This window comes from Manduca sexta, chromosome 26 (assembly GCF_014839805.1).
Source record: "Manduca sexta isolate Smith_Timp_Sample1 chromosome 26, JHU_Msex_v1.0, whole genome shotgun sequence".
In the NCBI taxonomy this organism is placed as follows: domain Eukaryota; kingdom Metazoa; phylum Arthropoda; class Insecta; order Lepidoptera; family Sphingidae; genus Manduca; species Manduca sexta.
Genome location: NC_051140.1, coordinates 13,800,277 through 13,827,318, shown reverse-complemented (window position 1 = coordinate 13,827,318; position 27,042 = coordinate 13,800,277). Strand labels below are relative to the sequence as shown.

General features: G+C 33.0%; 1 non-coding gene across 1 annotated transcript in view; it reads right to left on the bottom strand.

The window, feature by feature from the left end:
* LOC115441055 overlaps positions 1-27,042 on the bottom strand; it is a 149,012-nt gene that overhangs the window by 74,606 nt on the left and 47,364 nt on the right. The window contains exon 4 of the transcript XR_005113069.1: positions 7,532-7,640. This is a non-coding gene — a transcript (uncharacterized LOC115441055). The remainder of the gene's footprint in view (positions 1-7,531; positions 7,641-27,042) is intronic.

Sequence of the window (27,042 nt, the reverse complement as noted above, 5' to 3'; positions counted from 1 at the left end):
CAGGGATCTAAATTTGTTCTCGCTTCGAGCGGTATTGTTTATTTACAAGACATTGTTTGTCTATGTATTTACGACTCCCACTGCGATCATGCGAGCCGTAACTTTCAGACATAAAACCATTTGTTTTGTTTGATTCCACTTCACCTATTAAACTATAAGCACTCACGTGTTCTGTTATTCTTTGACATAACTAATAGATTATTCAGTGGGGAAATATACTTGTAAAGCTTTTGTTAGTTGCCACACAGCCATTCAGGGTTACGACCGTGACTGGCTCGATTCATTATTTAAGAACAGTTACTGACGATTCACCCGTTGCGCTTCTAGAAAACTCTATGGCCAATGGAATTTCTTGTTTAGCACAGAATTATTTCAATAAGGTAGCATCTTAATCTGGGTAGTAAATTGAAAACTTATTTCAATTACCAAATTACTTACTACAAACATTTCCATGCAACACCACCTCGAACCAACTCGGTAGTATGGAACAGCGCTTTATACAATACATATTAACCCGAATGGCGTCATGTTAGGGTGAAATATTGCCCCTTACATTTTAAATGAACAGAATGACAATTGACACCTGATATTGTCGACGTCAAAGAAGCCTTGACGAGCCGACGACCCCTTGCGTGTATATAGAGCATTAATCTAGTTGAAAGTTAAAACAATATTGACGATTTGTTCTAGTAAAGTTTATAGTTCACTCAGAGAAAAAACGAAAATGTTAAGATATTTCACATACAAACATATTATATTTCTATGTAAAAGCAGAAACACACATATTACTATGTCCGATATATTTATTAGAATTTATTATGGTGTTCTAAAGAATTATTGCTAGTAAAAGCTAAGAATAGTACCATAAACTACATAATGGTAAAGAAATGCGAAATTACACTCAAAAAAGATACAAGAGGGAGTTGCTAATATAAAATAGCTTGGGGACGACGTAACCTATTGTTATTGCGGGCAAGAGATATGCGTAAGCAAAGGTTTCGTCACTCGTAACTTTTACAGCGCAACTTTTCTTGCTTACGAATGTTCCTTTTCAAATATTTATTACATTATACAAATGCAAGAACATTTTCAAATATGTTTTTAGCTCTGACAGATTGATAAAGTGCTTGTGAAAAAAGAATGAAAAACATCAACGATGCAACTTTGAGAATGTAATGTGACTGCATGATACTCAAGCTCAGGACAAAGAGGATAAGTATCTCAAGAACATTCGCTTAAAGACAAGAATTGAATATAACAAAGTTAATTTTACAATTCTATCTTTGTACCAGGAAAATTGGTGAAACGAGTTTATTGTATTCCCACGAGAACTGAGCTTTCTGTGTCACCTTAATTGAGCAGTTAAAAGCTTAATGGCGTTTGGATTTCGTTCTTAGGTTTGGATTTATCATATGCATTATGTTGATATGAGAAGTTTCAATTTTATCGTCTAATACAAATTTATTGCCATTCATAAAAGTATCTTACAAAAACATTGTAATATATTTTACTGTCTATATTGATGTAACATATTATTTAAATTGCACTGGCCGTGAAAGTATTTGTATATTTTTTTTTGGGTATTATTGTTTTATATGAGGATTTCGTTTTTATTACATCCGTGTTTATGCGACACAAGATCAACGAAAAACAATTTTATTATATTCAATTTAATTTTGGGGTCATAGGAATACGTTGCAGGCCGCTATTTATAGGTGCGTTTGAAAATCTTAATGATGACGATACCCAGATAATGGCGTAGGCTTATATCTTTTTAAGTAATCAATATTTCGAAGTAGATAATCTATACTAATACGTAAAGCTGACCAACTTGTTTGTTTGTTTGAACGCGCTAATTTCGGGAGCTACAAAACCGGTATTGTTTTTTTTCCACTTATAGGAAATTACATTACGTCTGATTGCTATTGGGTACTTTTGTCCCTGAAAAACTTTTTCACACTGACGGAGCCAGGCAATATATTATATATTTCGTGTCCGTTGATCGACGCGGTACGAGCTGGTCCAGCACCAAGCTGCCCAATGCGGGTGGAAGATTCAATGAGTAATCGTATTATAGGGAGAACGAAATGCTTTGATGTAATTAGTGCTGCACAGCTACTTCGATATGCCAAAAGGAAATATCTAACAGTTCTGTACTAGCCAATAAATTGAATTTTGTTAGAATATAATTATTTACCGATTTCATTATTTTAAGGCGATACCTCAAGGTCAAAATTTAATATGACGAAATTTTAAAGGCAGAAATATCCATGATTATTAATTATTTTTACATTTTTCTTTCAACTGCGAGAACTAATCACTAACTAGACGTGAATTTAAATTCTTTACTTGCCAATACTTGTTTAGTTACCCAGATTAAAGCCGAAACAAAATGTATGAAAATGGACCTTGAGGTATCGCCTTAAGGCAATTTTCTTTACGAGTAAGCCCGTTAGTTTTTTTCTCTAGAAATATTTGGTAGGAAGTAATTTGTATGAAACGATAATTACCGTAAAAAATATTGTGTTTTTAGAGCAATGGTAACAACAGGATGTTATTTTATGCAATTTAGACCTGTAGAAAAAACGTATTAATATTAAGTTTTTTTTTGGTAACAAATAATATATTAAAAAAAAACACGAATTGGCGCATAAAAGAAATAGCATTTAATTTTTTCGTTCAGTTACCATCTCGTAAATAAATTGTTCCATTATTAAGGTAGTATTTACTATTATAGGTACAGTATAACTTTACATTACCTATTTTAATCACTACATATTTTTTGGCATTCAATAACGATAAAGTGTAGTGCCCATATAAATCAACACAAAAAATGACTGATTCACATGATTACGTTATCGTATATATATGTTTGGAAAAAACTAACATGAACAGCCAATGGAAATGATAGAAACGCAGATGCGTTGACACGACAACGAGGGATAAGCTTATTACTTCGACTTATTGAAGCGAAATGTATTTAGGCGTAAGAATATACACGCCCGTGTACGTACGTGACTATACGTATTGTCTATTACATATTAATATTATTGAATTGTTTTCTCAGCTTATGAACCTGTTTGGATTCATATATTTATACAAACGATTGAGGTCTATGCATATGCATAATATAGTATGTATTATAAACAAGAATTAAACGTTTGCAATAAAAACGTTGATGACCCAACTAGTCTAAATAAATAAATGCTCTACGATTAAGTACTTTATTTATTCTAGTTACAAACAATACAAATGGGCGTATTTAACATAAAGATTTGTTTGCGTTTTCGCGAGCTGTTTAGTTCGTTTTAATATTAGTGTTTAATCGTTTCTCTTTGAATTATATGTTCCATTGTGTCAAATAAGATTTATAAAACATTTGCCACGCAATTGCTTAGTTTGTATGGTTTCAACTAAATGAAAACATTACTTCAATCAAGTTATAAAGTTAATTATATCTTTCTAATTAATGAAAGGTGTGTAAAAGACCAAGCTTGTTATTTTCATTCGATTTTCATCTCAAATAAATACAAATTACATAGCCCTAGTTTTTACGAGAATTTATTAACTAGGTGTATTTTTTGCTTCCCGAACCAGGTTTGAAATATCAAAGTAAAACAAATTATACTTAAGGTCATATGCACGTAATGAACTATAAAAACAATTAATAAGTAACACAGGATTAGCCACACGTTGGGAGCCCTTTTGCGATATGGTTTTTGAAGTTTCTGTTTCTTAAGTCTGTCATATCTTTATTGCTTTTTGCGTATATTTTTATAATTTAAAAGTAAGGATAGACCGTAATGTCTAAAAAGATCTATTGACTAAAATATATACCGTTTAGTGTAAAATAGAGGAATGTTAAATGTTTAACAAAATGTAAGTAAAAAGTTGGTAGTTAATAACAATTATTTTCTTTGAAGCCACCCATTTTTTAAGTAATTCTAAATTTCACGTTTTGCCAAAAGCTGTAGAAATGATGTAACAGTGATATATTTGCCGTTTAGTCCTTACTTTTTAGATAAGGGATTCATTTATTACTTGCTAATGCTATCGGTCTTGGGTACATTACTTTTTACGAGAACCATTTACGAAAGGTGCGGAGCATTACATTGCAATATGGAAAAAATCATTCGCGTAAACCATAACTTGTATTTACAGAAATATATAATTTTCATTATTTGTTACAATTCACATCACAATAAATGAATGTATGTTTTTTTTATTCTCATCTTTAAACATTAATCATATAATTTAAAGTGGCTGATTATAATTTAGCTACGATAATCAAAGAACATGAATTCTTTGGTATTTGTGTATTAAAATTAAAATTAAAATTTGTTAAGCTAGTTATAATTATTTATTAATACTTATAAATTTCAAAGTCTCTGAATATACTTATACAATCATAATACCTGCAGCGGAAAACTGAGAAAAACAGCGACTCATCAAAATGTTCCGCAAGGGACGGTTGCATATTCATGAAGAATTCCGTTTGTTCCGGCAGCTTGTAGACGCAAAAGTAGAAGAGGGCACATAAAAGTTTTGTAGTGGACGAAAAACACCATTGAACCTCGTAAAAGTCAATGGAATGGAGGCTATTCTATAGTCAAAACATTTGTAATTGTTCGATCAAAAATGTAACTTTGGTACAAATAGGTGTAAAACGGAGACGAGGTACACCATTTATTCCTATGACACCCAAGGCGTGGCTCGTATGAATTTTAAATGTGTTTTTAGCACCAGGAGCCCTGAAGTCACATTTGAATATAATTACTTCCAATACTAATCATAGTTGCCGTTGAAAACATATTGTGTCAACTACTTTCTATTTAAGTAAGGTGTTAATCTTTTTGAAAGGAGCTATAGTGACAAATTGTTATATAGGCATAAAGGCAGTTATATTCTTACTATATTGTATAATATGCACACAAACGTACACAATGTACACAAACGTGTTTTTGTGTCATGCTTCTACCGAGCGGTTAAATGTCTTCTCGACATTCATTTTAAGTTAGCTGAAATTATATAACGTATAATTTGTTTCAGTTAGGTACAGTTTATATTGAGAATGTTTGATTGACAGTTTACTATATCGTAAGAGGAAATGACGGTAGAGTGCCTTTACTCTCATAGTCGTAGGCTCATGGCGGCTGTACCCCCACCGAGGCAATTCTTGTGGGCTTGTTCTCCACACCAAATGCATGCCCATGAACGGGCACGGCACGGGAGCATGTTTGCCGCGACCCTAGGCACACAGTTCGCGACAATGGTTCGCGAATATTTTCCCTCCCTATCCTCTCTTCCGTCCCCTGTCCCCACCCTTCTTCCTCCCGGGCCCAGTGACCGGATAGCTGTGGGTCGCCAGCGTACCGTCTGCTGGCATCCTCAGCGATAACGGTAGCGCCCACCAAATCCTAATAGGGACTGCCGTGGTTGCTAAGCCGGGGGATCGTTTGTACACCGTTAGCAGAGTACCCCGGTGATAAACACGGCAGATCCCCAAAAAAATGCCGGTAGTTGGTAACATAAGCCATCAAGTTTCTGCGAATGTATTTGGAGTGTGGACGCTATTCATGACACGTTCGTCATCCTTGCTTTGCGCAATTGTGTGCACCTGCATAAGAAATATATAATCCATAATCTCCATTCGACTGCGCTTAATGGAGATGCCCGCGTTCAGTTCTCGCAAACCTAGAGGACGGTATCACTGAATATTCGTCATAAAAACGAGTTCCTGAAACTCTCACACTCTACAAGACCGTAGTTTCGTCCTGGCCGCCGAAGACATCGTCGCCTACCCCGTCCCCCCGACCTTTCTAATAGCTCCAGCCTGCGTGCTAACGAATACGGTAATGGAACGCTCATCCCTAATAGTTGATGTTCCATCCCCTCTCAGTGGCCGTCCTGAGCCCAGGTTCGTAACCCGTTAGTGGTTCCCAGCATGGTCACTTCATTTCCAATAGTTGCGAGCAATTGCGCTCCCCGAACGCCCGGTGTGTTTGTATAAGCTGACCCTTATGAGGCTTGAACGTATGTCTTGTTAAAAAAAAAACCATAATCAGAAATAAATTGAACCTGTTTTAGGTAATTATAATAAACGTACAACTAATTAAAGTGCAAAGATAATATTCAGTTGGTTAACCAGAATAAACTGATATAAAACCTATTTGAATATATATTACTCCGTATATCAATTGTCCGTATAACGCAAATGTGTTCATTCATTATATTATCACATTTTTTTTAGAGGGGTATAAAATTACTGCAAAAAATTTAATAAAACAGTACGACCCTATTCGACTCCTAGCTGTCGATTTCTATATTATATGAAGTTAATGTTATTACACCATATAGGTATTTTAATAACTCTTATATTAAAAGGCGGTTTTTGTTTGTTTGGTTAATGTATTGTGAGTTTTTATTTCACTTACGCTTTACTCGGTTTAGTTGTTTGTTGACGTAGCGAGTAAGTGGCGCATGTAAGTTCGTAAGGTAAAGGCAAGGTACATAGGTGTTATATTGACTTCCAGTAGATGTATGTACCGCAGGCGTCAAATTAACAGACGCCGAGAGCTGTTAGTAACCGCACGCGTATGCAAAGTGTTGGTGACTTATATTATATAACTTATAGATATAACTATTCCAAGTTAATTTCGTTTCATAATAACGTAGTGTGACCAAAGAAAGCCCGGTTCCTAACAAGACCCACCATTTCTTGAAACGATTTTAAAATTATGTGGGCCATCAGTAGTTTTGTTATCTTAGTACCTGAGCTTTGTATCTATTATTTATTTATCTGGGATCAACAGAAGACGGCGACTCATGTGTAAGCAAGGTCTTCAAAACATTCACCACAATTCTCAGTAATTTCATACATATTATTTATATTATAATTCATAATGTGTATAAAATTGTTAATTTTGGCATATAAATCCCGATCCAAAATACATGAATTTATATCAAATAGAAAGCTTTGTGGATTCATAGGTTTCCTAAAACTCCTTTGTCGAATTTCTCCGAATTATTGCGGTTCAAATTTATACTAGTCTCGTTCGTCAGGCAAAATGCCTTAATAATATGTTATAGTACAAACAAAATCCATTTGAATTTTAGTATATATACTTTATTGATTATCAATTCCGAGTAAGATTTTTTTCTAGGATTAAACTGAAGATCTCTATTTTATAGTACAAGGAACAGGGTATATTCTAGGAATAGTATGCCTTCTCAAATCAATTTACAAATACGTATTATTTTCCTCTGCTTTTTTTTTATAGAAGGACGAGCGAGAATACCACTCGCGTGCTGGTAAGAGATAGGAACGCAAACAGTAGCAACACTATACTGAACTTTGAATCCTAAAGTACTGCGTAGCACTCCACTACGTTCGTTACCTTGAGACATAAGATGCTATGTACCCAATACCCAGTAGATACGATGGTTACAATGTCCTTCAAATCTGAATATAACAGTGCACCCACACTGCTTCTTGGTAGCAAAATGTCCACGTTTGGAAGAATCTACTTACCTTTCTTTCCTGAGTTCACTGTTGCGTTTTCTGAAGTTAGCTATGAGGACCTGGAGCTCTGACGAGTGTCGTTCATACAGTTGTGATAATTGACTTGTGAAGTCAGACACTGGAACAAAAATGTACATATATTAAAAACCCTGTAAATATATGCAATTTTTTTTTATCTCACAAAAGGCATAGCACAGAACACAATCAATTGAAAATATAATTAAGTAATTCATCTAATAAATATTTATTTGTCAGTGATTATCATTTTATATTATTTTTGCTGTATATAAGATAATATTTTTTGCTTCTACAGAAGTAATATATTATTTTTGGTAATTAAAATTTCACTATCGTTTTTGTGTTTAATTAGACTAAATTAAATGGTATGAAATATTTGTATAATAAATACAAATAAATATATATAAATAAATATAAATATCTATGACTAATGTGTTTATTGCAATGTAATTTACTTAATCTACGAATTGCCACAAATCTTTACAATTTTGAACTTTAAGCAAGAAGGGAATTCTAAAAAAGTTTATTAAAGAAAAGTTGTATGCCATATTTTATATGAATTTCATATTTAAAACGTAGGTACGTTCTCTCAGAGAGTCAGTGCTAAGTGATTTTCGAAGTAAAAAATGTTTCATTAGTACCTATTATTTATACCATATGAAACTTATTACAATTAAATACAAAATATCAATATACTATTTAATATCTGAGCGTTGTCTTTCTATTACTCTCAGTTTTATTACACATAATATAATACTATAGGCATCAAGTAAGTTACATGAAAAATGTATTGGTTGTAGAGAAAGTTCGGTGAAGTCTGTCGGTACGCCGTCGCCTGGAGGTTAATTAAAGACTTTACATTCTTCGCGACTTACAACTTCTGCTTGAGTATTTGTATGCTAATTACTTGTTCTAACTCGAAGATATATGTACCGATCGAGGTGATTGTTATTGGAAATCGATCTTGTTTAACGACCTGAACTCTACTCGCTTAAGTTAAAACAATGTTGCATTAGTCGTAATTATTTAGTTTCTAGTGCTTATATATCTATTTTGAGATAGGGCATCTTCAGCAGTTTTCACTTTATTCTATCGTAAAATAGAGCGTCGTACAACATGAAAAGCAAATTGATACTTTCACGAGAACTACGCAGGCAAATGTTAGTATAACCCTAACTTCCCCACGTTTTCATGCGTGACGTCTCGATCCAGTGAAATTGTAAAACCAAACAGAATGAAAAGTTTGGGGTTAACCCCGCCTCGCGGCACGCATTCCTGCATCCTTTTTCCTCACTGAACACGACTGTGCGTGGTTTATTTTACAACTTTGAAGTGTGCGATAAAGTTTTCATCCAAAAAAGCTTGCGTATTCAATAGTATGTACGTTTATGTTACATAGTCCATTAAAATTTATTAAGAAATTTTCATAAAGACACTGATAATTATAATTCTCGTTAACCAATTTTAGTTTGGCGTTTTATATTTTCATCTTTACGTAAACAAAATACTAGAGACTTAGATGCGGACAAAATACTAATACAGAATAGCACTGAGATGGTTAATCGTTGTTAAAAATATTAATCGAAGAGATTTCAAAAACTAGGGTATTCAATATATAAATACATAATATAATATCCTGAAAATATATATTTTTTCCCAAGGCCCCATAATGAGGTTTGCATGAAAACAAAATTATCTTAAAATTACCGAGATCATGTGTTCCGCGAGTTGAAATTTCGACGTGAAAATAGGTGTCTTCACGGTTATGATGCAGCGCCTCTCTTCATGAATTATTCAACGAAGATGATAAAGTGTCAAGACGTTACATTATTGTGGATGGCAATAGGTTTTTAAGTCACTTATCTTTTCTTACAGCGACTTAATTATTGGTGGTTTTAAGTTTATTTATTATGCAATATTTAGCTCATTGAATCTTCATCTTCCTATCTAGTCTTATCTCTCGTAAATATTAATTCAGCGCAATATTGTTCAAACGTATTGAAAAACACATTTGAATTAGTTTTATGTCTGATTCTGTGCCCAATGTCAACGCCTCATGGTAGATCTAATCATAAAAAGATAGAGTTATAAAACCTACATAAAGTTTTGGCTGTCCTGGAATTCAAACTGTAGACCTCGCGGTCTACATTCCAATTACGCTGCCTCTAAAGTAGTGCAACGAGACGACAATATAAAGACCATTAAGTGAATATAAATGATAATACTTAAATCACTGTCCACTTATAAACAAAAGAGAAAATTGACGATTAACAGTACAATGCGTTTAATTCGGGCGTGTCACCTCGTCGAATTGCAAATGGAGCGACGAATGAAGACAAATATAACTACATTAGATCACGTTGCTTGTACCAGCGATATTAGTGCCAGATGGTTTGCAGGAACAAGTATAATGGCTTAGTAATATCTATGGGTCGTGAAGCGATTAGTAGTTTCAAGGTATTTCTCGCTCTTAGACTTAAGTACACTTAAACTTTGAGAAGTTTCTTAGATTTAGAAAGTGCTATACATAAATACGAAATTACTATTTGGTTCAAGAGTTTAGAACTTCAACTTTCAAACCTAACATTTCTATATATTAGATAGTGGAGGTAAAGAATTAATATTTCCCATATATTATGACCAAAATAGTTCAAAATTAAAGTTTTCTTGTTTATTTGTATATTTTTAATGTTATCTTAAAATAAATATGATAAGCCATAACTAAACACCCTACTGACCTAGTTTCAGTTCGTTAACCCTTATATATTAATTGATATTAAAAATGTACATGGGTCTAATTACATTGTGGTAATAGGGGAATTAAACGTGAGCCCGACGGCCGTGAATAGAATTATATGAGAATAATATTGGTGTTATGAAGTTTTAATAAAACATTCATACTGGTGCATTTGTTCACTAAAGTCGCCTCATTGATTTTCTACTTGTAGCGGAACTTTGAGGTATTTTATTAAGTGAAATGAAAATGAATAAAATTGCATTTTATTTAATTGTTCTTTTTTACCTTTGTTTAGTTTGAGGTTTTTAATTTTATTTGATTTAATAAATGATAATGTTGAATTAAATTTAATGTCATAAATAAATGTTAATACGTTTTTTCATCAAGCATAGCGACGATATCGAAAAACTATTTGTGCATCTTGAAGACTATACAAGAAAATTCTCTCTTTGTCGAAATAAATGTTTGTCAAGTTGGAAAAATAAAGCACGTCATCGCACGTGGCATTTGTCAACTCGTTCGCTTGTACGTCGTCGAAACACGGACTTCTAATAGACAATACTGCATAATAAAAAAGCCAAGCGCGGCTAGATCTGAGTACTGCGGGTTCTGTACTCGGGCTTTGAAATATGTTTAGGTTGAAATAAAATACTTTATTCATCGTATAGGCGAAAATAGTTGTACTTACGATACATTAGATTAATAATCAGTATTACAATTACTTAAATCAATAACTACAGACTTAGTAGGTGGTATATCTCATCATATTAGCACGAGAGTCGTTCTAGCTATGTTCTGGTTATTTCTTCCACTAAGCAGCAGTACCAGATAACTTTTGTATTATGGTTTAACGGATACTGGGAAGTATAATTATTGGGCAAAAAAGAGTCACATCTTAATATGTCGCATTTATATTAAGCATGGATTCAAAAAACTGATATCATTAAGGTTTTATCAAGGGTTCCAATTTTTTCCAAAGGAACCTCAAAAGACAAATGTCGTTTGCATCTAATGCGACAAGCCGTTTGGCATTATTTAAATATCGCAACCCAGATTTTGAGGTCGAATAGAAAACACGATAGATGGCGAACGATATACCTAGTACGTACTGACATCAGTAACTAACATTGGCAACGTCAATACCAATATATTTCCATTATATTTTCTTGGTCATATTTCTAATGATGACGAATTTTATGATTTAGAGTTTTGGATCCGACACAGCTTGTCCCTTACCATTGACGTTATGGTGGAATACGCATGACAAAATTGGGTGCACTAGTAACGACTTTGCTTACCCCTTGGAGGATAAAAGGTATTTGTGTAGTTTTGGGTAGTACTGATGCCTTCTAAGACTACTTCAAACGTACATGGATTGCAGAAAGAAATGTTTGGGTAAAAGTACAACCATACTTAGTGTTTCGAATACTATTTGCTGGACAGAAACATCTAGAGCGGTTTTATTCTTCATACATTTTTTAAACTTAAAACTTCACTTTAAAATTGTGAGCCGATCCTGCATAAAAGTGAAGTGTAGGCAGTAGTAGTGGTAGTATTGTTAATGTATATGAGCGGTCGTGTCATTTAACATAAAACAAGTGACTCATTCTTATGTCCGTTGCATAAAAATAAAAAAAACCGGCCAAGTGCGAGTCGGACTCGCGCACTGAGGGTTCCGTACAAACCTGTAGCTATATAAGTAAAAGTTCACCCATCACGACAATCGAGTCATAGTTACGGTATTTTTATTGCAAAACTGAAATCCATAACATTACAATATGGAAAGTTGGAGGAGCATAAATTAAAGACATACGTCTAAAAATTTAAGGTATTCGGAATTTTTCCTTTATCTGTACTATAAGACGTGGCTTCGTACCAAATTTCAAGATTCTGAGTTCACGGGAAGTACCCTGTAGGTTTTGATTCCCTTGCGAGTTTCGAAAAAATGCGACATAAACGGCTGTATCTATTGATTGTGTATGCTTTGAAGTTTGATTTTCACAGCTCTAAGGGACAGTACACCTGAGTATTTGATATAAGTTTCAGCGTAATACCTCTATGCGTTCCTGAGATAAAGGGTCTTGACAGACGGACGGACGGACGGACGGAAAACAACATGATCCTATAAGGGTTCCGTTTTTCCTTTCGAGGTACCGAACCCTAAAAACGAGCATAATCTTCTATTTTCGAAATAATCTATTAGGTGGAAACCATTATCAAGCTGCGCACCGTTGAAATAGAAGAAAACTTTTTCAAATCTCCCTGCAAAATAAAGTTAAAGAACTCTTCCAAGTTGCGAGATGGCCGTAGCTTTTTGAATAGTTTATAAAGTTACGGCCCCAAAAAGTTTTGTACGTTGAACCAAAACTGATTCTTAACTTAGTTTACCCACCAGACTAAGTTACGCGCAATCGGTAATACAATGCTAGTAGGAAAGTTCGGTTCTGATTGTAATTACTCTTTGTAGTTCTAAAACAAACCATTATTCTGTTACATTATGCGTAAATACATTAAAAATATTTCTTGTCATAGTAAAGTCGATATCTATAAAGAATGGCTCTAGGTTAGATACGTCTTGTACTGGCGAATGGTCTATATAAGCGGATTCCTATCAGCGTCCCTTGTATAATATATATGAGCGAACTATAAAATAAATTATATTATTAATAAATAAATAATTAATTAGTAAATACATTTTGTCTCGGTTTCCCTTTCGAAAAACTTCTCCCTTAGCCACCGACCTCTAATAAACCTTCTTTTATTTCAAGAATGCAGTTTGTTTTGTCAATCCAAAACCAACTCTATAGTTTCGTACAAATGCTACATTGTTTGATTTTAAGTTTCTTGCAATCGCATAATAAATTACGTCGTACTAAAACTACTACAGTCTATTATATATTATTATATTATGTAGTGAATACTGGTGTTACTTTTTCAATGTATACCATGAGATTTTAGAATAATGTGAATTTAAATTTATTGTTATTGTTACATAATTATAATTATTAGAGCTAGTTATAATGTAACAACAACAAAATGTCCCAAGTATAATGTAAATCTTGTTATAATACAGAGTTATGCAAAACTTGATTTTTTATCCTTAGTAAAGTACAAATTTTATATAATTTACTAAATTGTAAAAATTTCGCATCATTCATCTCGTTAACCTTCACAAGTTATGGTATCTGAAACTGAAAGTCGTGACAAAAGCAGCGGTACCAAAGTTTATAAATTTTTTAATTCTTAACGGTTCTCCGCGATAAAGCAATATCTTTGAAACAAACCGCAAAATAAGAGTTCGTGAATTATAGAGTTCTTCAAAAGTTATACTAAACAGCATTGGCGTATCTTAAATTATTTTGAAGGAGGACTTGTGCCTCAGACACAAACAATTAGCCCTTTCATATTCAGATTTGACCATAAAGGTCATTACATTACCTATTTAATCATGGTAGGCTAGGTAGGTATTAAAAATTCTTACATTCTAGGGTTAGCAATACACAAATCTAGGGTTAAGACGACATATGATCTACGCCTATGCAAGACAGCTAAACCGATATAGACGAATACAAGAATTCAACATGAGCATTAATTCCTACGGGTCTAATGTATGTAATTACTTTAATTCACTCCGGTCCTTTGGGTTTATCGTGATGGATTATGTGTTTCTTATGCCCGCGGTTATGTGAGTAATAAATTAGGTAGGACATGTAATTAGGGGGTTAATTCAAATCATTTTGTACGGTCAGCTGAATGCGGGAGACTTAATAATTATAATATAGCCTTAGCTGTGTTAGAGTGTAAGGCGTGGTTTTATCCCAGTACAATTAAATATTCGCTAATAAAACGGTACAAATTTTTACTTCCTATTTAATGAAGTTCTTTCATCGAAAAATTATGTTGGTATGTAAAAAATTGTGTACGTATTATTTACAGCGCCTAATGCTTAAAGAATTTCTAATTATCTATAATTGATTCGCATAAGAATATCGCAGCCCATATTTCTGAAATTAGCAAAGTTTTAATAGCTAGGCATCACGGAATGATATACCCAGATATTACGTTATCCAATTAAAATAAAGCACTATGCAGTAATAATTGTCAATCATTAGACCGTTTCAGTATACATTACGATATTTTTGAATGTGAAATGAATGATTATAGCTATTATTCAGCTTCATTTCACATCGCGTTAGTTAATGATACATATATGTTTTCTTGAAATAAGTTACCCGGACCGTAAATGTAAAATAAAAAAAGCATAAGTTGCGAACAAAATAACTTAAATTTTACACGCTCTAATACCTACTACTATTTTAAGAGAATCCTTCGCAACGGTAACATCACGTTTTCAGTCAAAAATTTACTGAGACAGACGCCATATTCGCACTTAACTACAATATGATAAAAATATCAGAAAATTAAACCGGGTTTTGTTGAATAGGCACCTTGTTAGGACTTAGGAGAGGTAAAAATGAGTACGTGATTTCATTTATTACCACAATGCTAAAATGATCAGGTACTGAATTTATTACACCTCGAATCTTCTTCAGACTATATATCCAAGCAATGCTAAGTGTAAGCCTCTTGCATTGCACGCCTTTTTTTTGTCCAGGTAAATCCTCATTCAGCTACTTCCCGCTACCTGGACTAGGTCGTCAGTCCATTTCATCAAAGTCCTGTCCCGGTGTCTATGACCAGTTCTTTGTCTCCAGGTTGGTTTAAGACCATCTGGCATCATTCTTGGGGCATATGTTACACTTTAAATACTTAGACGACAATAAGTAAGTGTAAGATGTTCATTATATCAACAAAAAATCAAATAAAGAAATAATTATATCAAGTAAATGCTGAATTTGTTGGTAGAATTTGAGGAATTGTGAGACGCACTCAATATAATAAGTTTGCCTCTCTCTTGAGATTCAGAGGACGCAGTACAATGAATATTCTAAAAGTTTCACTGATACACTACAAACAATCAGTTGTAATTGAATTAATAAGTAGCTACAGCCTAAGTGGCCAAAAAGTATGATGCATATTTAATCGTCACCTAATTTATTAATTCGTTTTGTTAGTTGTTTTAGTTCGTGTTTTAATTGTAACGAGAAAAGCAGACACCCGTAAAATTGGTATTAAATAATTTTACATTTAATGCTTTCGGGCAAATATCCAACAAAAAGTCGCTCCTAAAGTAAAGTTTATATTATTTATTCTGGCCAACTTGTGCCAATATTTTTATTGGTATAGAATGCAAATTGTAAGACAGCGTTAACTCAGTGTAAAATAGAACATCAATTCTCACCTAAAATCGGCTTCGGTCGGTCATCGAGACCAGTCTGCGATAGTCATAAATGTTTCATTTCGGCAATACACGTCTCGTCGATTGGACGATCTATCAATAATGTCATGCCAAATTGAATACTGCTCGTTGACATCGCAATGATTTATGGCCGTGGTTAATCGTAATAAAACCCAAAATTACTCACGACAACTCAATTTACAGGAACAAAATTTTGATAAAAATATTTGTCAGTTTTATCATGTCTAACGACCGAAAATTTGAGCTTTCAATGCCTACGCAGGCAGAATATACGTCAATGTCTACGTATTAGTAAACATGAACTGCCGTGTTTAATATTTTAATTGATATTTAATTTTATTTACTAGATAGTAATGGAAATGGTGATATGCGAGAGAGCGAATTAATTTTAAAATCGTTAATTTTGAAAATTTTATAAAAAAAATCCTTTGATGAAAAGTATCCAACGCAAAAAAAAATTCTTACACACATTATCCTTCAACATAAGATTCATCTGTAAACTTCTCGAAGCAATATTAAAAACAAGTTTGCATCATGTAAGGTGAACTCAGTCTTTACTATATGGTTATATGTAGATAGATGTAATTGTGGTGGGGTCATTACATGTAGCCCGTGGCGAAACGGTTAAGCGCGGGCAAGCCATTTATTTATTAGCTCATGCTGCTAGCCTAATTTAGGTCTAATGAGAACATTCTAGTTATAATATATTTAATTTGGTAGAAGAACGATGGTGGTGCATATTTAAAACGTATACAAGTAAATTGTGTAATTGGGTAAGCACTCAGATAATTATCTGTTATTTATTAGCATAGTGCTTATGATTAATGATCGATGGAGATTAATCGAAACTAAAAGTAATTAATTTTATCCATCAAACATCGTACCATGGTATAATTTACATATTAAATATATTTTCGTTGATTTATATTCTCGATGCTTAGTTTTATACGCAATGATTACAGTGCCGGGTTCTCGGGCTCATATTCCGGGTCAGGCAAGGTGATATTAAGTTTTTTCGGAGCCTAGAATTTGTATCCGATAGGTTCCCTCTATCACGTCGAGGGAGGGAATACACATGACGAAAAGTGGGTGCATTAGTTATGCTTCTGCTCACCTCTTCAGAGACAAAAGGCGTGAGTGGGTATATGTCACCAGACAAACAATCTTCGATGATAAACATAAAAATCAAAACAGATATAATATTATCTCAGTTCATCCTATTCTTTTTATATAAACATAGCATGTAAGTCAGTATCAAATCACCGCATAACACTTTGAAGGCATCTTTAGCCTCATCTTATGAGCATCCAATATTTCTTACCTACATTGTCTGGCTAGTAAAGCGCTTTTTATCCAGCCTTGTCTGTAGATTATCCTTCTGGATACAGGCAACTCGTACCATATAAAATATAAGATATCTCACCAAAAACGTACTTCTTTCAAATAAATATTACAAAGGTCAAATAAATGCCTGTTTTTATTTTTATATTTCGTTTTACACCTTGCGCAGACGTAAACTTTATTATCGAAACGATGAGCGGCGCTAATTTATGCGCAATTGCAATAATTTTCAATAGGCTGGGTTTTCGATGATTATTGCTGTTAACAGTGCGGTAGGTTCTACTTTACGAGACGGTCAAGTAGGAACTACTCAATGATTTGTTTATTAAGTTACTACGATTATATGAGTATTGCTCAAAATTATTGTACGTAACGAAATAGTTTTTATGAAATATTATTACGATTTTATCCGTCTCATGTGTTTTCTTTTTATTTGTCTTGATATATTTAGTTTAGATATTATTTGATAGATAAATGTACTTATTAAGGTAAACAAACAATTAGATGGTGAGACAGACAATTTTGTATCAATGTTTCATAAAACCTAATTCGTTACGTACATTTATTTCAAAAAATATTTATAAAAAATTCGAAATCCTTTTCGTTTAAAACTTAGGTGATATTTGTACGCCAAAGTACAGTGACTTTTGAACAAATTAGTTTTTCTAGTATTTGTGATAAAACTATACATTGGCAGCTTCCTACCGCAATGAGAGTTGCGATTCCGATAAAAAGTCGTTGAATGTCTCCACAGTGCCTTAAATCAATATAAATACAATACTTTGTAATTCAAGGTGTTGGAGGTGTTTCTACTGTTTATGGGCGGTCGTATCACTTACCATCAATTGAACGGCATGCTCATCGCGTTATTTAAAGAAATAAAAAAGTATTATGTACATTGCGATTGTAAAATTCTAAGAACGATAAAAAAATTAATTGACTAACGAAATTATCGATTCTTGTTTGAGTATCTGCATAGTTTTAGATTACCTCTATATTGTATCAGATGACCTACGTATTAATACAACTAACAATATAGGTATATTGTATGGTCAGCGAAATGTATGGGTATCTGCATTTAGATAATAATGTATCTTGAATGCGAAATGCATTGTGCCACCGTCAAGAACTTCTTAATTAGGGCCGTGTCATAATGTTAGGAGAGATCCACTACAAAATTTATAGGCACTTTGACAAAATATAAGAGGTGAACTAGTGATATTTCTTTGTAAAGTCAGCTCTTGTTTATTATAAAAAAGATAAAACAAGTTAAATTAATATGGAAATAATTTCATAGGATTTTTAATCCATAGTTACATTAAACTGTGGACTATTCAGCGCTTAACGAAATGTACCGAATATTCAAATACGAAGCCCTTTTGTTAGGATTTTGGCAATAACAATTTCAAATGAGATAATTGAAAATGGTTTTACCTAGATTGAATAGTGAGGCGTTCGCGGGATTCTTTGTTTTGCGTTTATAATAGGATCAACAGGATATTAGAAGGAAGTAGAAGAAATTTCTAACAAATCATACGTGTTAGAAATCAATAGATTTCGTACGGTTAAAACCCAAACAAATTTTAAACAGCCAAACCATATGAGAAGTCTGGAACTTTGTAATTAGTTTTGTGTAATTAAACAAACATTGCCTGATTACAAAGGAGGTTGTAAAACGTTGGTTTGTATGGGGATTAGGATGGAGTGTTTGTCAATTACCTCGGCAACACGGAAACACGTGCATCCTTAATCCTATTTATAACACGAATTTTATTGCCAGTATTGGTTGTATGAATATTATATGAAATATAATATTCATACATAGATACGAACAATATCATAATATACCATGAACAATGCTGCAGTAATGGACAATAAAGTAAGTAATATGTTCGTTACTATAATTAATTTATTGTAAATTTGTGTTTTTATATTACATATAAATTGATAGGTTGTTTCTTGGCTACTAATAAATTAAAAAAAACCGGTGAACTTTTTTACAATTGTTTTATGAGAACTTGCGAAAGTATTTTTTAAAACATGATTACATAAAAAAATATGTTTTCATCACGTCATCAATAATGGCAAACGCAGACGTCCGTAAATACTCAATATGCAATCTATAATAAATATGTGTTTCTGCCCCTTTTCAAGCACATTGGGTGCACTTAGCAGTGTGAGATTTAGTATAACTAAAGTTCATATCGAAGAGAGTAGAAAAATAAATTTATAATATGTTTAACAAAAATATTTATTTCGACGGTCGAATTTCGACTGCTGGACGATTACTAGTCCTATTAAAACGGTATCGGTAAAGCAATCAATATTTTACACACGTTGAACTGGTGAGACTATAGTAGACGCGCTGTTTGTTATAAATATAACATCACGCCTTTTTTGTTTTCAAGTGTGGGCAGGGGCTTTGCCACCCACATTTCGCCAACTATGCTAGGTCCTGTACATTAGGGGAAGAGCCTTTTATAATAGCAAACAAACATCTTGAGCACACTATGGCGTGAAGGAGGATATTTTTAGTGTACGTATTTGCATTTTTATAAAAAAAAACATTCTCATCACGTTGTAGTGTGTAAGATGTTTGCATGCTATTATACAATCGACCAGAGTATTCTTAATACTGAGCAGAAAGCCTTGATGTCACTTCTATAAGAGTGAAAAATACGCGGCAAAACGAAGCGGGGTAGCAAATAGATTTAATTGTCACAGCAAAATCGCTCGTTGGTTGTTTGAAAACCGGTGATTAATGTGTAGCGGTGGCCTACGTTCTGTTTTACAATTCTATAGAGTCAAATGCTTTACGTGACTTACACAAATGGTACACACATATATTTTTTAAATATACAACCAGTTGGAATAATGCCGTAAAAGTAGTTACGGATATTATGGAATGAGTATGTGGAACTTTCTTTTTTATTCTATGCGACCTGAAGTATAATAAGTTAATTTTATATTGTTTTTATATTTAATTAAACAAGCGTTATAAATAATATAGGGTATAATTAGAAAGTGTTCAAAAATACATATTATTGCCACAATCTTATTTTAAAAGTTAAATAAAATAAAAACGTTTTTACCAATATAAATAAATCTGCGCGGCGTATTGTTTTACGTTTATGCAGAAATAAAAAGTAACTAAAGCATAATGTTCAAAGAAAACTTCACTCACGTTAAAACAGGTAAGCTCATAGCATTTACATTTTTTGTGTTCGGTGTCCCTCGAGCTATGAATATTCATTACGAATAGCCTAAATGTAAATGTCTTCAACAGTGAGAAAAAATTTAGAGTTGTATTCAGAACATTGTAACTATTTCTATGTAATGAGTTTTCTTGAAGCGACTGATGTTACATGTTATGCACTGTTTAATTCGTATGTTACTTTAATAATTATCTTAATAAATATAAAAATATATTTTCGTTTTATTGGACTTATTAAAAGCTTGTTTTTCGCTATGGTAAGTAAGCAATTCTACAAAAATCCTCATCATGGTTGCAGTTATTTTTACGAGATGGGTAAGTATTGTGGTCAGTCATAACTCATGAGTAATTTTGAACTAGAAAAAATATTCGACTTACATCCATCGAGTTCATTAAAGATAACACTTTTAGCAAATATGTTAAAAAGCAAAGAACGTTCTAAAACTTTAAATAGCATTTGTAATGTTATACCTGTATTTAAGTACATTCTTTTTATTTAATTCCCTTTAGAATATTTCCAACGTTTAAAACACAGATAATAAACTAACTCGGCTATGGAAAGCAAGGAACCACCAAAATAAAGTCCGAAACAACTGCCCATAGCCACAACGAGATCCAGTGTGGTGCGCGCTACTTGACGTGTTAGCTTTTGATACGGTCTATTACCCAATATAAATTTAGTGGGTCTTGCTCTTAGTTCCTTTTCTGGTTCAATCAACTTCTTCGCAATCACATTGTAATCCGGTTCCGTACATGATGGCAAACAATCGCAGTCCAAAGCAGATTCATTGGTCCCGGGAATATGGAGTTTACTGAGAGTCTTATAGTGCTTTGTCAAACACTTTAACCCTTCTAAGTCACAGAAACGGTCTTTATAGTGACTCGCTGACAAATGATGAGTACAATTGCATAGATTTAACTGTGCGTCTATTCGGCATTGTGTAATGCAGACAGAATAACTGTAGAAATTGTAAGCCAACAGATTATGCGGAATTTCGTTTGAAAACCTACATTGACGTATTTCTGGTATAATTAAAGACACTTCTGGTTCATTGACTACGTCTATAATAGAGAATATCATAGTTGCTTTAGAACCGTACATCACTCTAATTCTTCGATCGTATTCCATATTCCAGAATGGTATATCTTCAACTGAATGCAGAAACGCTTCGTAATCTTGCGACAAAGTTATTTCTAAAATTTCCGATTCGCGCCTGTTCGATGATGTGACAAATTCAGTTCGTTTACCGTCGATATGCTTGTTGTTTATTGAAAAACATTTCCCGTATTCCGTCTGCAATGGTTTAAAATGTTCGCAGCAATTTAAAGGTTCCCCGTTCCATTTGCAACTTATAAACAAATCTTTGCAAGGTGTTCTGTACATTGAGGTCAATTGGGAGTAGTTTGTAGGGCAAACAAGATCATCTTGACACGTGGAAAGACAGTTGTAGCATGTTCCGCTGTAGAATGCTATATCACCAATGAATCGATCGAATTTATCTATGTGTTGTTTCTCATACATCGCGTTTATCGTCCAAATTTTTTCCAGGTTAGCGATCTCGCAAACTGTCACCGAGGCGAATGTTGTGTTCCAATCTAGATAGTCGTTGCGTGTTGTGAAACGTGTCGTGTTCTCTTGATAATGGTTGTAGTATTTCCGAATTGTGGCTACTGCCGCAACCCATATTTGAATGTAAATTATCGAGTATATGACTCTATAGACAATATGGACATCTTTACGGGCCAGAAAATTAGGACCGTGAACAGTTAAGTTTGCACAAGTGTATCTGATCCTTCGCTGTAATAAATTTATTTGGTATTTTACTTTAGTCCACATGTTAACCATTTTATTGACTTTTTAGAATACACTTTAAACCCACACAGTCTGCTCGCTCGGGAATGAGTGAATAAAATGACCCTTTTATTTAATAACGAAGCTTTTACGGCCTCACGAAATATGTCCATTTAAAAGTAATTATACTACAGTAATCCAAGATAATTGATGTAATTTTCCACAGAGGGCCCAAGAATAAAAGAGATAAAAAGCCTGATAGGGGATCCATTTTAACTATGATTTTACTACATAGATATTTAAATTTTAAAGTAAGTACTGGAATATAAAGAACTATCGTTTTAGAATAAAACGTAAGAGGTTGAGTGTGAAATAGGCCCGAATTCAATGTCAGCATTTAAATAGTCGTAGTAAACTGTCGCGTCGTAATTAAATTTCCGTGTTTGAGCCAGTTAGACACAGTTGGCTGTGTTTCATCATAATTAATGTATTTTATATAATCAGCCTCGGTTGATACACTTTTAATTCTTCAACTATGAATGCTTTATGTTATATTTTTTTTATTTTAATTGACCTTTTCCTTGAAGTGAAATAATACAATATAGTGCACATAGGTTTTTTACGAGCATTTATATTGCTTATTTTTTATTTTGCATATATTGCGTTGTGGTTGTTGTGATTAGGAGTGAATATATTGTATGTATATTGTGATAAGTGAAGTGATAGTATTTTATGGTCAGTCGCAGTAGGTTTGCTAGTAGCTAAACACCTAAAGTGCTTGTTAAATTTAATAAACACCTTATATTTTAGGTTTTTAATATATTATAATTTTTAAGTAGTGCAATGATAGTTTTAAATATTAGAAATATTGACGAAATATATCTCTCGTAACATGTTATATTAGAATCTCTTACAATCATCTTAAAGGGAATACGGAGCCTTAAATCTTTATAAAATATAATAAGTTACAAAGTTGTTCGGAGTTCGTAATAAATCACAAAACCCCATTGAATATTATATGAACGTGCGAGGTCGAAAATCCATTTTGAGATTCAATTATTTTAGGCTTAGGCGCGGCTTAGTCCCTCCTATGAAAACGAAAGCAAATAATAAAATTGTGAGTCAGAATTAAATTATGTAACTGGCGACAAAAATACATTATAACGATTAGAACAAGCAATCAAAACATTTTTTATTGCAATCGACGAGTATTTAGATACCTACTTACTGGAGCATGTAGAATGTGTTCGTAAATATTTTAATTGTAAAATTTAAAGGTTATTGTGTGTTATCTCAGAAAGTCTTTCACACCACCTTATTTCACATATCGTCGGTAAAAAAATCATACTCCTGATCACCTAACCTACTCTCGAAAAAAGGTATTTTAGTATAAAATCACCATTTACCGGTTTTATAACTAGCTTATACCGTATTAAGTAAAGAGACGAAACAGTATTAAACATCTTTAGTAAATACATAATCCGTTCTAGCGAGGATTTGGGAAAGATAAATAAGCGTTCAGCTGTTTGGGAAACCGCTGATGTGGGCCGTGGAACCGCCGAGCGTATTTCCACAGACATAATATGACATGAGATTCTGCTATTTCCAATTGCATTACTAATTATATAAGCACTAAACAGAAAATGTACGCTAAATCGTACTATAAATCCGAAAGTCAGATGTTTGATATTTCTACTTATAAATGTTTGGTACAAGAAAACCCAAAAACCGCTGGCCAGATGAATAAGGAGTATATATAGATTGACCATGTTTTGGATACAGGCAACTCCTTCCAGAAATCCTCAGTCGTCCTTTTATCTCAGCAAAGGTCTTTTAGGCGGGCACCCTAGTTTCCAAATTTATTAAATAATAAAATAAATTTAGAAGATTATTCTTCAATATTCAGTATTATAATTTATACTGAACTGTACTAATGTTAATTATAAAAAGATTGGCAAGATTATGTAGAGTGCTATTTTTTCTTACTTTGATTTAATACTAACACTGACAGCAATAATTGGATGGCCTAAAAACCTATAGATTTTCAACAGACTTACTCAGATGGATGCATATAAATCTTACGAAGCCTTCTATTAAAGCCCTTCTTTATACCATTGTTGGCTTATTCTCAGATATCAACCTATTTAATGTTTGTATCTGATATACATTACTGAATTTTATTCACTACACTAATTACACTGAGTATGATTCACAATACACATAAAATATTATACATTATTATGAGCAGACAGACAGCTGATATTATATTAGATTAGCTACTTTAGGCTTCATTCAAGGCCTAATTAGTGACACGATTTTTAGCTTTCCTATTAAAATAATACAAATATGGCTTGAAACACTGTCGCGGTTTTGCACGTCTTTAATATATGATTATATTTATAATCACAATAACGTTTGTAAATAAAAATAAATAGAAGTAAATATAACATGTTACCAAGCAAACTTTAACTTATTAAACACAAACATTTGATAAAAACGGAATGCATTGTCTGAACTGACGTTGTTGGTACAACACTAACTTCATTTAACATGGCGTGTGAAACACGATCTCTACATACTGCGGTTATAAATGTTTGCAGTACACTTCAGCACGCTTTCTTTGCAAACAAACGTGTAAAGACTGTACTGCGATAAAGGTGATTAATAATATACAATTATGAACAAAATTATACTTAGTTCCTTGCAGAATATGTATTTAAAATTTTGTAAATAATAATTACATAAGTTATACGTAGTAAAATGTTTATAATTAAATTAATGTCCGATAACCGATACATCTCATAGCAATTGATCGATAATTATCAAATCGTGTCAATATTATTTAAACAACATAACAAATAGTTAATAGAACGATAGCTTCTCTGCTAAATTTATAAAATAATTCCCAGTACGAACCTGTGAACAGAGCGTTATTTGAGTCCTAATAAGATTAATTAAGGCGTTATGATAATACGCCCTAATGTCAAATCAACTTTCACTTCTTGCTATAACACAACGAGTCCTAATTAGTAACTGGTTTATAACTTACTTTTATTATTTAATCTAAATTTATTATTGCGTTCACTTACAAATCACTGACCCGCTATCACAAGGTAGGGATTCTTACTTATGTTACAAAATTATTTTTAAAATTTTCACGCAAGTCAAAAATGGAAAAGACAATAATTCATGGTTCCCCGTGGTGGATTAATAGGAAATTATCAATGAAAAAAAAACAGATATAACTCAGTTTGTACATAAAATATATTAGAACCTGGTAATAGTAGGTAAGCGAAATAAAGAATACGGTAGAGAGGATTAATCGAAACTATTTTAACCGTTCCCAAATTAAAGTACAATTTTAAAACTGGAGCAATAGTGGCTTCTCTTCGTCTGCAAAATTATTTAGGCCACAGATGAAACAGCGATTTCATTATTAGTAAATTGTGTTTGATTGTTGAATTTTTATATGACAAATTACTTCTTATTTATAGTATTTCCTGTATAAAATAAGGGATGCTTATTGGGTAGAAAAAAACCAAACTCTTAAAACGAATTTAATCAGGTTTATTTAAGCTACGATAAAGTTCTAATTAACGTCTAAAATTACACGCAGTAGTCGGAAATTCCAATACCAAAAATAGTATTAATTAATGTTTTGTTAATAGATCCCCAAGTAACGACGTCTTTTCTGTCAGGCTGTCGACTGAAAACGTTTTATGGAACCTTTAAAAATGTACGGCGTTGAACTGCAGATAGTTAATAATGTTTGGGAGGTCTTATAAATAGTTCAAGGCATCCGCTTTCGTTCAAGGAAATTATAATACGGCATAAATATGATTTGTAAATAATCAAATGAATTTTGCTTAGACCAGTTATGCAAAATACCAATTTAATTATACCACAGAATACTAAAACATCAGTTCTTCCCTTCACATTTACTAGTTGGCAGCCGCATTGTTTAGTCTAGGGAAACATTGTATCAAATTAGTTCTACGTACAATATATAAATGCAGCATTATCTAATGTACATTACTTCCGAACCCAGCTTCTTTAAATTACACTGGTCCCGCAATGCAAATATTTAATTAGGAGGGAAATAACCGAAGTGCAGACACTGTGGGAAAAGACAAAAAGTGGAATAGCTTGATTGTTAATTCGAAAGGCAAACTTTGAACAAAGAAATTTTGCGTGGAAGTAAAAAGGAGATCTTTTATTCCACGCGCAATTCTCAATACGGTTTTGATGGAATCCTGGGAAATAATTTTTTTGATAACATTATAATATGATAATATAATCTAACAACGTTCGTAAGATTATGTTTTGTAAAATTTAAAAGTGATATTTTATTAGAAACAAGAAAATGAATAAGGACAATCTTCATTGTTATTGGTTTATTTTCGCTGCTAATCCGATGGTTTAGGTTAGCTTTTGCCTTCATTTACGGGGACAGATTGACAACATCATTAAATAGAAAATACGGTACCAAAAAGCGGACGGGGCACAAAGTGTTTTGCTCTTTGCGGTAACAGGGTAATCCAGTGCCAACACCCGTGCTCAGCGGCTCTTTAAATTGCATCGCTGAAACGAGATTTGACCAACACGTGCAGTTATGTCGCACGAAGCTTACGAAGTAAATTAACATGTAATGTATAATCTGACGAACTGTGCTCCGCCTTTATTATCTTGATGACCATTTTACTTGAATTTTGCATGTAGGTACGTAATACTATCATTTTCACTTGGATAAATTGGTAAATATTTGGTTTTCGATATACGTACCTGTCTAAACCTAAACTATATATAGGTAGAATATTTCTGTTGAACTTTAATGAGGAATTGACCGTCAGTTGTGAATAGATAAACTTCAGCTGTTTACATAACAAACTATCAATGTCTCAGTAATAGTCGTTATAGGAACTTTCGCTCTTATAACGATTTTCATCTTCCTCAAATATTCCCCTCAAAGGTAACTTCACACATTCTTCTTTTGCCTTTATTAATACTAAAATCAATGGCGCTAGAAGCGTCAAATAATGCGCAAAATAACGTATGAAATTAAGATTATCTTTCGAAATTAGCGTTGACATTTCTGGTT